This window comes from Prionailurus viverrinus, chromosome C1 (genome assembly GCF_022837055.1).
Source record: "Prionailurus viverrinus isolate Anna chromosome C1, UM_Priviv_1.0, whole genome shotgun sequence".
NCBI lineage: Eukaryota > Metazoa > Chordata > Mammalia > Carnivora > Felidae > Prionailurus > Prionailurus viverrinus.
Genome location: NC_062568.1, coordinates 197,823,053 through 197,838,825, shown reverse-complemented (window position 1 = coordinate 197,838,825; position 15,773 = coordinate 197,823,053).

Below are 15,773 nucleotides of genomic sequence, written 5' to 3'. Positions count from 1 at the left end.
CCTGACGTGGGGCTGGAACTCATTGTGAGGTCATGACCTGAGCCAAGATCAAGAGTCAGATGCAAAACTGACTGAGCCACCCATGCGCCCCAAGGTGGTCAATTTTATGTTATGTTTTCTACCACACACAAAAAAATGTTTTATAAATCGCAATGATATAGATGCACTTTATATAGATATATAAAGTACTCTTTTGAAATGACAAGGGAAGCCTGGGTGGCTCAGTCGGTTAAGCATCCACCGTCAGCTCAGGTCATGATCTCGCAGTTCGTGGGCTTGATCCCCACATTGGGCTCTATGCTGACATCCAGAGCCTGGAACCTGCTTCAGATTCTGTGTCTCCCTCTCCCTCTGTGCCTCCCCTGCTCACACTCTCTCTCTCTCTCTCTCAAAAACAAATAAACATTTTTTAAAAATTAAAAAAAAAAGAAAAAGAAATGACAGTCGATGCTTCACAAAGCTATGGCACTAAAATTGGGCAAGAAATGAAAGAAACATATCTGTCTTGGAACATTTTATAAAATAATTATAAGAAGAGGGATTAGTAGAACCATCAGCGTGAACTTGGAGGGAGCACCCCTGCTACATGGCTAGGGAAGTTTTTAAACAGTCCGGGCTCCTGCCCGGCGCCTGCACCAGCCACAGTCTACCAGACCACATGGGAGTAGCACAGAGTCCCCTATGTCGCAAATGCAAACGATTGATTAAGGAGCACGTGGAGCCTGGGTCACTTGGCACTCCGCGCCCCCCATCGCCATCCACATCCGCTCTGGTGACTGATGCTGCTCAGGCCCCAGGGAGGTGAGAGAAACGCTCTCTGCTCGTCTCTCGCTCTGTGTCCTCGACACAAAGGATGGCGGCATCCAGATGCTACCAACGCTTGTGGGTTGTGGGGCGGCCGACGTTGCAGGGGGACGCTACGGTGGAGAGCAGGGAGGCTTTCGGCAGTGTGAGGAAAGCCTTTGCTCTTAGGGAAGAGAAAAGATCAAACAATTAACTCGTTAAGTCCTTCCTCTTAGCACAGATGCCATCAACTTTCAGTGGGACCAAGCGTGATTTCCTTGCTTCTCTTCGTGTTCCCAGTTGTGGTTCGAGAGGTAGTCAAGAAGGGGCCCGGTATCTGCCAGAGTTGCACAGGGCAGCTGAAGAACATTTTACAATATCACAATATTAAGTAATTCCTAATACTCTTTTTTTTAATGTTTATTTTTGAGAGAGAGACAGAGAGTGAGCAGGAGAGGGACAAAGAGGGAGAGAAGGAGACACAGAATCCGAAGCAGGCTCCAGGCTCCGAGCTGTCAGACTCACGAGCCATGAGATCATGACCTGAGCCGAAGTCGGACGCTTAACCGACTGAGCCACTCAGGCGCCCCGATTCATGATACTCTTAAATTTGGATATCTGCAGGTCCAGATGTAACATGCTTAAAGCATGACACCAACTGCCTTACATGATTATTGGGTCTAGATGTTGCTTTGACAGAGAGTAAAAATCAAGATGCACTTGATAGGATTTATATGAAGAACTTCAACTGTTTGTAATATTTTCCACAATAATCATAACTTCGGCAAGCCCATTACAACATTTAAGCTTGCCATGCAAAACTCACGGCTCATTTCCTAATCTAAATATTGCTTCAAGAATAGTATTGACTATGACAATTCGTTGCTACCTTCTCAATGGAGCAAGTGTTTCCCAACTGAAATTAATTAAAAACCATCTAAGAAAGACAATGACTTGAGAAATGTTGTCTAATTTCACAGGACTATCGACAGAACAGAAATCATGTGAAAATCTTGATTGTAACAACACAGTTACTGACTTTTCTGAAATAAAGGCAAGAAAAGCAAAACTGATAGAATAAATATATAATTTATGAATCATGTATTTTTTTTTTTGTTATCACTCATTCAAATATCATCAGCCCCTCCTCGAGAGACAACCCAGACATGTGCGGTAATAAGTCGGTCCAGTAATCTTTGAGATTTTGCTGACTTTCAGTCATATAGCTTTACACATATTTTATATTTTGTTGTAATGAAGGTATGTTTGTCATAACTCATTTACAGTTGATTGGTTTGATTTCCAGCTTTTCAATGTTCAGATATATGGTAGGAGGAACTCCACTGGTATCTTGCCCTGGACCCCGCGAATGTCTGGATGAGTTCAGCCAAGGGAAGGCTCTGGCCCACACATGAGCCAAATGCGTCGTCTCTCACTCAAACGTGCATTTAATGAGCACCTGCTTGTTGCTAGGTAGGGTGATTAGGCCAAGGTGTGCAGGTTCTAGCCCCTGTTCTCGGGAGTACAGTGGCCTATCGTGGAGCCCAGAAGGACCTGCGTTCAGTCATTGGAGCACCTGTAGGAGATATACGGCATATGGTTCCACACACAGCAGATTTTCATTCAAATGGACCAGGGCTGAGGTCACGTCCATCACCTCCTTGCTGAGTGGCCTTAGGCCAGCGTCTCCTCCTCTCTGAGCTTCGGTTCTCTCCTCTGTAAAATGGGGATAATGACACCTACATCCTTAAGTTACAAAAGTTAGATGAGATTCTATGTGTGTTTTCATTATTACTGTGTGACAAATTATCCCCCGATCTTCATGGCTGAAGATAACAAACAGTTAATACATGGCAGTTTCTGCGGGTCAGGAACTCAGGAGTGGTTTCGCTGTGTGGTTCCATCTCAGGGTCTCACCAGGTCAAGGTCAGAACATTGGCAGCGCGGGTGGTATCACCGCAGGCGGCCAATGGCTGGACCCTCAGTTCCTCACCACCCGGGTCCCTGATATGTACCTGAGTGTCCTCGGACATGGCGGCTACCTTCCCCCAGAATGAGTGATCCGAGCAGGAGGAGAAAGCCAATGACCCAGTCTCCAGAGTCACCGGGCATCACTTCTGCTTTGCTCTAGGAGTTAGAAGCAGATCACTAAGTCCTAAACCACCCTCAAGGGGAGGGAATTAGCCTCCACCTCCTGAAGGGAGGAAGACCTAAGAATCTGGGGACATATTTCTAAGCCACAACAGCGTGAAAATGCTTAGCAGGGGATCTGTGAGTTCTGTTCGCCGTGAATGCCATAATCCTTTGCCGTGTTTATATTTCATTTTACAGTTAACAACAGGGCTCCTCGCATCCCTTACGATAGTTAATGTTCAGAAGAACCTTTGGTGCCATTATTTCCATTTCACAGGTGAGGAAACCGAGGCTCAGGGAGACGTGATTTGCCTAGAGCCACACAGACTTCTGCGGCAGAGCTGGGGTTGGAGCCCAGCCCACGGTCAGCCTGGGAGGACAGCAGCAAGCCCGGCTGCTGCTTCTGTTGCTGCTTCCCCACAGGACAGAGTTCGAGGTCTGTATTCTGAAGTATGTGGGGATGTTTGAGAAGCCACAGAAATCTGGCCAGCTGCGGGCAAGGCAGTGACTCTTCCAAGGAGAAGAGGATGGCAGGGGTCTGGTGAGCACGCAGGAGGAACAGGACGAGACAGGGTGTGGCTGGCACAGAGAAGCTGCCATTAGAGCATGAGGTGCTGAGGGATGCGGGCGGGAAGGGGTGACCAAGAGAGGTCTTGGCAGGTGTCAGCAGCACTTGAGGGCAGACGGATGCAAGTGATCACATGTGAGGGTTTGCAGCAGGCTGAGGGGAGGCTGGGCAGGCTCTGGGGTGGGGCGGTCCAGGCCACTGCCCTAGGAGACAGTCCTCCCAGCAAAGGAGGGGACAGACCTTGAGGACAAGCCTGGGGCTTGGAGTGAGGCTCACCGGAGCTGTGTGCCCTTGGGCAACCTCTAAACCTCCCTGAGACTCCATTTCCACAACTACGCGGAGACAGTGACATCCCCTGAGCCCCTCCTGGTGTCCCATCCCCAGAATAAACACATCTATCAGGAAGCCTGTAACACACTGCGATGCTTGCTTTCACGGGGCGGGAAAGCCTAATTGTCTGGAGCCGCGCTGTCTGTAGGTAGCTACTAGCCACATAGGGCTACTTAAATTCAAATATAGGGGCGCCTGGGTGGCTCAGTCGGTTAAGCATCCGACTTCGGCTCAGGTCATGATCTCACGGTCCGGGAGTTCGAGCCCCGCATCAGGCTCTGGGCTGATGGCTCAGAGCCTGGAGCCTGTTTCCGATTCTGTGTCTCCCTCTCTCTCTGCCCCTCCCCTGTTCACGCTCTGTCTCTCTCTGTCTCAAAAATAAATAAATGTTAATAAATAAATAAATAAATAAATAAATTCAAATATAAATTCGGTGAAATAAAATTAAAAATTCACTTTCTCCGTCGCAATCTTCCTACTTCAAACTCTTGATAGCCACATGTGACTTAGTAGTACCATACTGGACCGTGCAGAACGGGACATTTCGTTACTGCAGAAAGTTCTATCGGGATAGGTCTAGAGCATCAGTGTCCACGCCACGTATGTGATTTTAAATTTTCTGGTGGCCACGTTAAAAAAAAAAAGCTCAAGCAGGTGAAACGGAATTCTAATAACATTTTATTTAAACCAGTATATCTTGAATATTATTGCAACATGTCACCAAAATTTTAAAAAACTATTAATCAATGAGGTATCTTACATTCTTTCTTTCTTACCAACTCTTGGAGATTCAGTGTATATTTACCTTTATGGCCTATCTCAATTCATACCAGCCACATATCAATTGCTCAATAGCTCGGGTCACCTGGGGGGCTCAGTCGGTTAAGCGTGTGACTTTGGCTCAAGTCAGGATCTCGCGGTTCGTGGGTTCGAGCCCCGCGTCGGGCTCTGTGCTGACAGCTTGGAGCCTGGAGCCTGTTTCAGATTCTGTGTCTCCCTCTCTGCCCCTCCCCGGCTTGCATGCATATGCTCTCTCTCTCTCTCTCTCTCTCTCTCTCTCAAAAATAAACAAACATTAAAAGAAATTTTGCAAAAATAGTTCATGTGGCCTGTGGCCACCACGTTGGACAAAGTAGCAGGAGCACACAGGCCCTGGGGACCTGCAGAAGCATCTGCTGCAGTGCTGGGTGACCTTGGGCAAGTAATTCAGTCTCTCTGGGCCTCAATGCCTTCATCTGTAAAACGGCGGTGATATTCTATATGTGATATTATTACATGGGTGATATTATATTCTATATGTGATACTATTGCATTATTATTATATCATTATTTTAGGTATAATTATTACACCAGCCAGTGATTGTTGGGAAGACTGTTGAAGAGCATAAAGCCTGTAGCACAATGCACGCTACAGGGTAAGCTTTTGATAAATGCCGCTTGTGGTGGTGGTGGGGATACTGTCACAGTTCTGACTATCCCCCCAGGCTACGTGTTGCTGGAGGGCAGGACCCAGGGTCTGTTCAGCCTCCCTCCCCACCCCCCAGCCCCCCAACAGCCTACCCCTTGTCCCGGCACCTGACCCAGAGCTCCCCTCTCTGTCTGGGCCTCTCTCCGTGGTCAGACAAGTGTGAAGGCCGTTTGGCTTTCGTGCCTGTCCCCACCCCAGGGTCTAGCTCGGAGCTCATGACTCAAGCTCAGCAAACATTCTCAGCCCGTGAGGCAGTTAGTGGTTCGGAAATATGTTCCCCTGTGTGAGTGGGGGCTGGGAGGGAAGAAAGTTCTGGGCTGGCAGACACGAGACCTGCTGGTAACCCCAGTTGCTACCTTGGATGGGTTATTTTCTCTCCCTGGGCCTCAGTTTCTCAACTGTAAAATGGGCAGTTCAAACCTGATGAATGTTAGGGCCCTTCTGTGGCATCCAAACAGTTGGTAATGAGGGCCCCTGACCAGCCAAGCTCTCCTCAGAGGTGAGAGCATAACAGATGTGTCCCTCCTTACATATACACTCCTGGGGATGCCAGATTAGGACACCCAGTCCCTGCACTCTGAGGGAAAGCCGAGCCCAGACCCCAGGTCTCCTGACCTCATGGTATCTGCCACCCCCTCCCTTGACTGAGGAGGGTGAGAGAAACGTGATTGCACGGCCCACACTCAGAAATCTGCTGGTCATTTCAGTTTGGCCGCTCACCAGCTACGTGATTTTAGCAAGTTTCTTAACTTGCCTCAGTTTCCTTATCCATAAAATGGGTGCATTAATACACTAATGGTGTATTAAGACTTACCTCACAGGACTGCTATGACCTTTAAATGAGCTAATGTACGTAAAGAGCTCAGAACAGTCTCAAGCTCCTACAAGTACTCTTCAAGCGTTCACCGTTACATTATTGATCACTGTTACGTGCGTGTATGTGTGTGCATATAGTTTGCTGTCATGTTATTGTATTATTTATACTACTGCTGTTATTATATTACAAGAATTATTGTGGCATTCACTCCACAGGGAACAGGTGGAAGAGGAGAGGCAGAACTGGCACTATTTAATGCACTTTGTATCTTTCGATGCGCACATCAACTCCATGATGGTGCTGTCCCTGCCCCCATTGCATAGATGATGCTAGACTTTGAGGAGTGAAATGGCACAGCCAGGGCCACACCGCCAGCAGGGTGCAGAGCAGGGATTCGAACCCAGTTCTGACTCCAAGGGCTTCACCCTTTCTCCTCTGCTTCTGTCTGCTTGAAGAAGAACTAAGCTCTGAGTTCTCTGGCTGTGCTCCTGTAAGGATGATCAGTCCAAACTCCTGTCTGCCGGGAAAACCTGCCTCCAGATTCCCTCTAGAATTTCTGGCCCTTGGCTGGGCTCTGTTAAGTCAGGGTCCCTCCAACTGCCTCCCCAGGGTCCCAGTCCCAGCCGTGGCTGAGTTGGGTGTTTTCTGGACAGGACTTTACTGCAGCCAGAACCACCAGGAGCTCAGAAAGCTCCCTTTCTATGGCCTCATTTGCATAATCCCCACAATCCAATGCAGACTCAGCTTCTCTTTGTGATATTAATTATGTGGAGGAAAATGTCCTGGGCAGGGAGGACTGGCTCCTGATTTTCAACCATTGTCCCCTTATGCTCGCCCCTCCCAAATGTGCCATGGGTATGGTGCAGAATCGGAATTCAGGAACAAGAGGTTTGAACCTGCAGCCATGTGTCCCTTAATTGTGTGTTCCCCTGGGGCTGCTTGGGCCTATGGAGCCACTGGAGGAAGGAAGGCCTGGCCCCTGCTCAAAGATCAGCGATCGGTGGATGTTAAATGTTCAAATGTGTGATAAAACATACCGTTTGCATTTACAAATTAATCCCAGAGGAAAATAATAGACTATTAGTTAATAGGTAGACTCGACAAGCTGGCTGCTTTCCAATGCTATCTCGGGCAGTTACAGTGCTGAACTTCACTCAGCCTTCACAATGGTCCTAGAAAGATGAGAACCACCTGCCTGGTCTCCTTGCCCCCCGCCCCAGCCCCCCGCCTTGAGCTCCTTGTCCCGGCCCCGTGGTTGGAAGTCTGAAGCCAATTGCTAATTCTATTCCATAACCCAGGGAACATCTTATCACTAACTTGCTGTGTGACCTTGAGTGAATCACTCTCCTTCTCTGAGATTCAGTTCCTTCATTTATAAAATGAGAGGGGTGGAGAGGCTGATGCCAGGCTCTCCTGAATTTAGAAATTCTCCAGTTCTAGGGGTGCTTGGGTGGCTCAGTTGGTTAAGCATCCAACTTTGACCCAGGTCATGATCTCACGGCTCAGGGGTCTAAGCCTTGTGTCAGGCTCTGTGCTAAAAGCTCAGAGCCTGGAGCCTGCTTTGGATTCTGTGTCTCCCTCTCTCTCTACCCCTCCCCAGCTCGCTCTCTGCCTCTCTCTCAAAAAATAAATTAAATAAAATTAAAAAAAAAAAAAAAGAAATTCTCCAGTTCTATCCTCATCCCCGCTTGTCCTGAGGCCCATCATGAGAACCGTGTCTCAGTGTCTGTCCATGGGAAGTCTGGGAAGGCTGAGAAGTTTGGGCCCCAGATGCCTGTTTCTATTTGGGCTCAGAGAAAAGCACCGGGAGATCCAAGTTCTGGTCCTGACCCTGCTCCAACCCACCTGAGACCCCGGACAGCATGAGACCCAAGGGCAGCAGGACTTTGAACTGGCCAGGGGCCTGTGAGGTGGCATGGGTACTCTGCCCATACTGGGCTGGAGGGCTGGCTGGGCCAATCTCAGACTCTCCCAAGAAGCGTGGAGTCGGGCAGTCAGGGTGGGTGTAGAGGGGGACAACTTGCAGAGAGAAGGAAAGGCACAGAAGCCTCAGGCAAGCACCCTGAGAGAATTCTTTGAGGGGCGAATGGGATAACATTTGCAAAATGCCCAGCACAGCCCTTGGCAGCTATTGTCGTTATTCTCATCATCTCAATGGTTAGAGACGCCTTAGATTCTGAATAATCACAAATCATGTTCAGGCCTCCTGAGGCTTTTGCTAGGTTCTATTAAATCCTGATCACAGAGGAGAGATGCCTGGTTTTTGATTGCCAGATGTGTCCTGAGTCAATTTCTTGCAATCCACGGAATTGTCACAGCTCATATGTCGTCACCACCTCCTGGAAGCATACCTGCTTGTCATCATCCTCCCTCCTCTTCAGCCAGCCACCCACCCACCCATCCACACGTCCATCCATCCATCCATCCATCCATCCATCCATCCACTCTCTTGGTTGGTAAATACTTCTTTAACACCTCCTTGTGCCTGGTCCTGTTTCACTGTGAACCAAGTATAATCTTTGCCCTGCTGGGGCTCTACTCTTCCCCAGGAACCTTTCCAGAGAGCTGGGCTACACCTGGTTCTATGACTTCTTCTGTTCACGTACAATGGTTCTTAAAGAATGCCTGAGCCTTCTCTGTGCTCCCCCAACCCTAGTGCACAGCCCAGTCTGGGTCTTTTCTGATTCTACCTGGAGGAGAGCAGCTCTCCTGGCCTTCAGTGGCTCCACGCCCAGTGCCCAGCTCACCGGCCCAGCAACCCCACCCTGCTGCACCTCTGTTTCCAGGCACCCACCCAAACAGCCCTTTCAAACTCTAAGAAAAAGGTAAATTGGGAAACGGCCGGCCAGGTGAGCTGCGATAAAAACCCTGTGTAGTCTTGAGTGGCGCAGAGATCAAAGCGTCCTATATCAGGCACGATGGGCAACTGTAACAGCCTTTTGCTTGGATATGGCATCCAGGTGAAGGCGGTTTCCATCTCCTGGAGCCTTTTATGTCCCAACAGGGCCCCTGCCACAAGGACACTGAGGCCCAGGATGTGACAACCACCCAAAGTCATGCAGAAAGTAAACGGCGGCACCAAGACTTGAACTCAGGTCTCCTAATATTTAACGTGATGCCTTTTCAAAAGGGCTTCAAAAGGGCCTTAATCTGGGGGTCAGGAAACCTGGCTCCCAGCCCAGCATTCATGAATCTGTTGAGTGACCGTAGCTAAGTCACTTCCTCTCCTGGCTGCTGTTTCCTCCACCATGAAATGGGGAAGGCTGCCAGGCTTGCCAGATTGTCGTGGGGATCAAAGCAGATGATGGGTGGGAACAGGCTTGCTGGGACGGGCTGACCACTGCAAGCCATAGCCACCTACCCGTACCAGTATCCTGGGCTATGAACTGGATGAACTGGGTGATTCCTCCCCCCACCCCCCAGCTCCCGGGATGAAATGTCTCTGGCTCTAAGCAGTAACTCCTGAGGCTCTTGGGTACTGAGTAGCATTTTGCCACCTGCTCCCAAGGCCAAGCAGGTTCTTTCTGCTGCTGGGAGAGAAGCTTCAACTCACCATAGCAAGCAAAACTACTCAGTACTCGTGTGCCAGGCCCTCTGGGGTTCAAAGGTGAACAGAATGCAGTCCACCCCCAAGGGGCTTCCTGCCTAGAGGTAGTATGAATTAGCAGGGGAAGGAAAGTCATGTCCTACAGGTACCGGACAGTGGCAGGCATTTTGCATTACGCCCTCTCATTCTGTCCTCATAACAGCCCTGTAAGGATTAGGCCCACGTTGCAAATAAAGATACTGAGGCTCAAAGGGGTTAAGATTACACAGTGTTTGAACACATACCTCCCCCAGCTCCAAAGTCCAGACTCTTCCTAGCCCATGAGGCTGCAAGGATGAATGCAAACGGGTGTGTGCGATCAGCACACACACTGGGGGGAGTTGACCTGTGGAAGGGTTCCTAGAGGAGGTGGTGTGTGACCAGGCCTTTGGAAGACGAGTAAGATTCGGAAGACAGGATGGAGAGAACGTGGTCCGGTGCGAAGCTGTGTATGAGAAGAGCCCGGAGGGGGGCAAATGGAGGGTGATCCTGGAGCACTGCCGACCTACGGTGTGAAGACTGGGAGACAAGACTGGGGAGGTGGACTGGGTCCTGTCTCCCAGGGACCTTAAATATCAAGCTGCAGAGTTTGTGTTTACTTCAGGAAGCAATGGGGAACCTTTGAGGACTTTTGAGCAGGAAAGTGGCTCCACTGAAAACTTAGAGTTTTAGGAAAGCCTTCCAGGGGCTGGAGGCCTATGAACAGAGACCTGGAGAGAGGGGATGAGGCTAAATAAGCTCCACCCCCTACACTTTGCATTTAGCTTCCCTCTGATGTCAAATATTTATTTATTGATTTTTTAGTTTATTTATCTACTGTGAGAGAGAGAGCTGGGGAGGGGCAGAGAGAGGGAGAGAAAGAATCCCAAGCAAGCTCCATGCTGCCAGCCCGGAGCCCAGTGCGGGATTCAAACTCATGAACCATGAGATCATGACCTGAGCCGAAATCTAGAGTCGGACGCTTAACTGACTGAGCCACCCAGGTGCCCCTGATGTCAAATAATTTAAAACACTGACTTCTTTCTGTGGACTAGGCTCTGTGGCATTTCGTGTGATGTCTCATTTCACAACTCTAAGAGATATATACTATTATTAGCGTATGCTACAGATGAGGAAACTGAGGCACAGAAAAGTGGAGTGGCTAGCCCAAGGTCACAGGGTTCATCAAAGGGGGAGCTGGGTTCGAACACTGGCCGTCCCTCTCCCAAAACTACGGCCCTTCAGAATGAGAGCAAGACGGAGGTTCTTCTCCAGAATAGATATTCAGATGACCTGTACTGTGAAAGGTTGGTCACAAAGTCTGGTGGAGACCCAGGAGCCAGAAGGGGACCCCCCAGGACCCCCGCACCTCCTGCCTGGGCCCTACCCTCTGCTGGTGCTCCTGGAAGGTGCATTAACTTCCAAGGCCGCCAGGTGGCAGTGGAGAGACTGGCTGCTGGGAGCCTCAGCCCAGCCCAGCCTCCTCCAGCTCCAAGTCACAAAGACCCTTGGGCAGGCGGTGAGGAGGGAAACACGGCGAGACTTTCAGGGGACCCTGCCCTCCTGGTTGCTCCTCGCCACAAAGCTGCAGCCTCTGTGCTCAGAGGGGCATCCAAAGCGGAGCTGGGTTTGCTGGTACCTTTAGGTGACGTGGAAAGACACAAAAGGTTGCTAGATTTATGGCCAATCCCTTCCCTGGAATAGTACACAGCTGATAGCAATACTGTCGCATGAGCCTTTCTCACAACCCAGGGAAATGCTCGCTGCACAGTACCGAGTGGGTAAAAATTAGGACACAGCCCTGTGCATACAGTAAGATTATAGTTATGTGCAAAATACTTGTGTCTAGAAAAACGCCTGAAAACATTATCAGTGGCTCTCAGGCTGGGAAAATAACGGGTGGTTCTTTGTTTTCCTTCTTAACTCTTTCATGTCTTCTTTATTTTTACCAATGGGTATGTTCCACTTTTATCATGAGGTAGAAAAAGTGTTCTTAAAAGAGAGAGGAAAGACATTAGCCATCATTAAGATTTTTTTTTTTTTTTTTTGTCTTTCAATTGGCACCTCCTACAGGAAGCCTTCCTCCTCTGGGAAGAGGTAGTGACTTCCTCCTCTATGCCCCTTGAGTGTTTGGACAGCCTGTATTAAGGAGCACTTTTTACTCCATAGGGTTATTATTGATGTCAGGGTCTAAATCTATGCTATTCAATATGGTAACCACGAACCACTAGCCACATGTGGCTAAGAGCAGGGCACTTGAAATGTGGCTGGTGCAAACTGAGAGATACTGCAGTATAAAGTATGAAAAAAAAAGTAAAATAGTTCATTAATTGCATGTTGAAATGAGAATATTTTGGATATACTGGGTTAAATAAATATATTAAAATAAACTTCACCTGTTTCTTTTTTTTTTTTTTTTAATGTGTCTACTAGCAAATAAAAATTACATATGGGGCTTGTATTATACCCTGTTGGACTGTACTGGTCTGTGAGTTTCATGAGGAAAGATCTGTGACTCTGTCGGCTCAGGCCCAGGGAGGGGAAAGGCCCTGTCCAAGGTCTCAAACTAGGGGCAGAACCAAAACTTGAACTCCCTGCCCACCCCCACCCCCCGGCACTCGCTCCAGCTGTGGTCTGACCCACAACTGGCCATGTCTCCCATCGGTCCTGCATCTGGGCAGAGAAGGGGCATTAGGATGGGAGTCAGAGACCCAGTTATAATGTCAGATAACCTCTGTCACTCAGCATAGCATGTTTTCTTTTCAGAAAGCCTCAGGGAGAACTGAGGGGCCCAGAACTCGGTGGCATCCCCTGGTATCGGGGAGATGAGGACACAGGCCTTGCTCTTCCCTAAAGAGAAGGGAATCCACAGTCAATCCACAACAATGGAGGATCATAGCTGAAAGTGGCCTCAGAAAACGCACCTCAGCCAGTGCTCTCATTCTGCATTCCTGGCAAGTGGGGCCCAGAGAGGGCAAGTGCGTTGCCCAAGGTCACACAGAGATTCTCTCCTCATAATCCTCAATGGTGCCTCATCGTGCTTAAAATACAATCTATATTCTTTCTCCCTGACCTAATCTCCTCCACACTCCAGTTGCTTGCCATGCTTCAGCTACTCTTCCTAGAAGTTACCCAGTATATTCTCACCTCAGGGCCTTTGCACGTGCAGTTCCCACCTAGTAGACCCCTCATCATCCCGGTTTCAGCTGTCATGTTTATGTTTCAGTCTTCAAAGAGGACTTCTCTGATTCCCCTGGCTAGAGTAGCCCCCTTCCCTCAGTCACCTGAGGTCCCATCCTGGTTTAGTGTCTTCCTGGCATTTATCATTATCTTAATTATCTTGCCCATATGTATGTCTTATACATCAGAAGGTAGGTTCTAGAAGTTCATGGCAGTCCCTACCTCCCCAATGTCCGGCATATAGGAAGTGCCCGATTAATGTTTATTAATCAAATTTGATTGAAAGAGACATGGACAAATCAGGTCACCGAAGGCCAGTTCCAGCGGCACCCCCACCCCTAAAGTCTGCTGTGTGTCCTTGGGTAAGTACTTTTTTCCCTCTCTGGGCCCCAGTTTCCCCTTCGGAAGAATGGAGCTTCCCCTGCTGCCAGGCTGGCTGGCAGGATAGGCTGGTTGAATTAGCATCAGTCGAGCTGATGGGTGTGAACACTGCTTTGTAAACTGTTAAAGCCGTGATTGCAAATGTGAGTAGCTGTTGTCATTAGACAAATGAAGTTAAGCCGTCTCTTCCTCGGCTGCTGAGGGGATCGGGTCAGAGGCTCTCTGGGGCCTCCTGCCCTGCGAGTGTATTGTTCTGAGTCCGGGCACTGCCTTCAGGCAGCTCACAGTCTGCAGGGGTTGCAGAGATAAGATGCAAATCAGAAACAAACAATCTGAGACACCAGCTATGGGCTGTGGGCTGCGTGGGGCTGACCATCATCCTTCAGGAAACAGAAAAGAGCAAACGCTCAGCGAGGGGGTTGGAGGCCAAGGTCAATTAAAGCTCTGTGGGGGGTGGGGTGGGGTCAAATCTCAGCCATTAGAGTGGAGGAGGTGCACAGCTGGGACAAAGGTGCCACTGAAGGCAGTTGCTGGAGACTGGTGAGGAGAGTCCCAGCCAGACAGGATCCCAAATGGGGAATAAGATAATGTTTAGGGAGAAAAAGATGGGAGAGAAGGGAGCTTCATTTTATTATTATCGCTATTTTTCTTTGTAGTCAGTTAAAGCCCCTGGACTGATGTGTATTTAATTACATAATGGTGAAGAAGTCACTTCTCTCTTTAGGCCTCGGTCTCCTTATCTATGTAGAGGGGATGGGGGAAGTTGATAAATGCCTCCCTGAGTTCTATGCATCCAGGAAAGGCTCAAGACGGAACTGAGCTGGGGTCAGAAAGCCTGCGGTTGGATCCTCACTATAACTTGCTGTATGACCTTGGACGAGTTATCTGGTCCAACGTTTCATCCTCCAAAAAGGTCAGCACCTATCTCATAAGGTTGAGAGATTAAGGGAACAATGTATAAACAAAGCTTAGCCTAGTGCCTGGTACCAGATTCACAATTAATGTCACAGCTGTTCCTATTTTGGGTCAAAGAGGGAGGTACCACTGGGGTGGGTAGGCGTGACAAGGGCCCCCAGGGGATAGACACAGCAAAAGAGCTTCATCCACCCAGCACAAGGTAACAGGTGCTCAAGAAACATTAGTTGAGTTGGGAAGGGACAGGGCACCTGGGTGTTGGCATGGGTGAGGGCAGTAGTTCGGGGCAGCTCTGCCCAGGAGAGGGAGTCTTGCCCCAGGATGGGCCAAGCTCAGGGTCTGTCAAACCCTGGGTCCCCTGGAAAGTCTGCCAAGCAAGAGCTGAAAATAAAGGCCAGCCCTACCCCAGCGGATCTTGACCCTGGTCAAGGAGGAGTCTACAGGCTTGGGAGGGGGAAATCCCCACCCCCCAATTCCTTCTTCCTCTGTCTCCTTCCCAAGCAGCCTCTCCCAGCCTTCAGGGCCCACTTCCTCCTGGTGACCTTCCAGGATGATGCCCTTTTCAGTTGGACTCCTGAGGCTTCAAAAGATGACCCAATTTTCCAAACCTTAGATGGGGTCTCAGAGTCCGTGGTGCCCTTTTCTTGGTATGGACTGTAGGATGGGCTCTGAAGGGAAGGGATTGCTGGGACATTTTGCTAGTTTGTGGGACAAAGGGACAGGAGAGGTCTGGGTGGTGTAGACTGAATTTAAACCATCTGTACCTCTACTGGGCACTGACACCCACTCCACAGAGCAGGAAGCTCCTGGTTAAGTTTTGTTTGTCAGGAGGCAGCTAGCAAAGGCCAGGGGCCCTGCCTGGGTGATTCCCGCAGGCCCCCTGCAGCCGGCCCACCATCCGGCCTCTGCAAAGCCTGTTAATGATGATGGTGATGAAGGCTGTCAGAGCAGGGCTGGGCCCACAGGGATGGGAAAGGGGTTGCGTTCTCCCTGAAGGGACAGCCATGCACAAAACCACGGTGCACAGAGAGGTCCATCCCATGGGGGGAAGAAGACTTCCCCAGATACCCCCATCTGCCTTTCCTACCCCCAAACTGCATTAAGAACAAGATGTACAGAGAAAGAGAAACCTAATGTACAGATAGAAGGGTCTGCAGGGAGGGGCTCATGGGCTCGCTCAGAACGAGGCAGGGAGGGTAGGCCTGGGGTCTGTCTGCCAGGCCCGGCCCACCCCTGCAGGAGTGACCCCCCCACCCCCCAGCCCCTCGCGTTAGCGCCAAGGCCCACGCTCCCAGGCAGAGGCCCCAGCCCAGCCCCAGCGCCTGGGAAAGCCGCCTGTTTTGTTCCCATCTCCACCCCCCCTCCTCTCTCTCTCTCTTTCTCTCTCTCTCTCTCTCTTTCTCTTTTTTTTTTTTTTTTTTTTTTTTTTTCATTCATTGCTGTTTGGTCCCTTTCGGAGCCGCAGAGACCTGGGTGGCAGGGCTGAGGCAAGGGGGTGGCACTCCAGGCCCTGACAGGTAGGGCCAGTCTCCGCTTTGGGCAGCCCCTTCCCCGCCCTCACCCCCCCACCACCACCCCCACCCCCCCACCCCCCGCCCCGAGTCCCCTCTCCCTGCCCCTGTCAGCCGCGCCA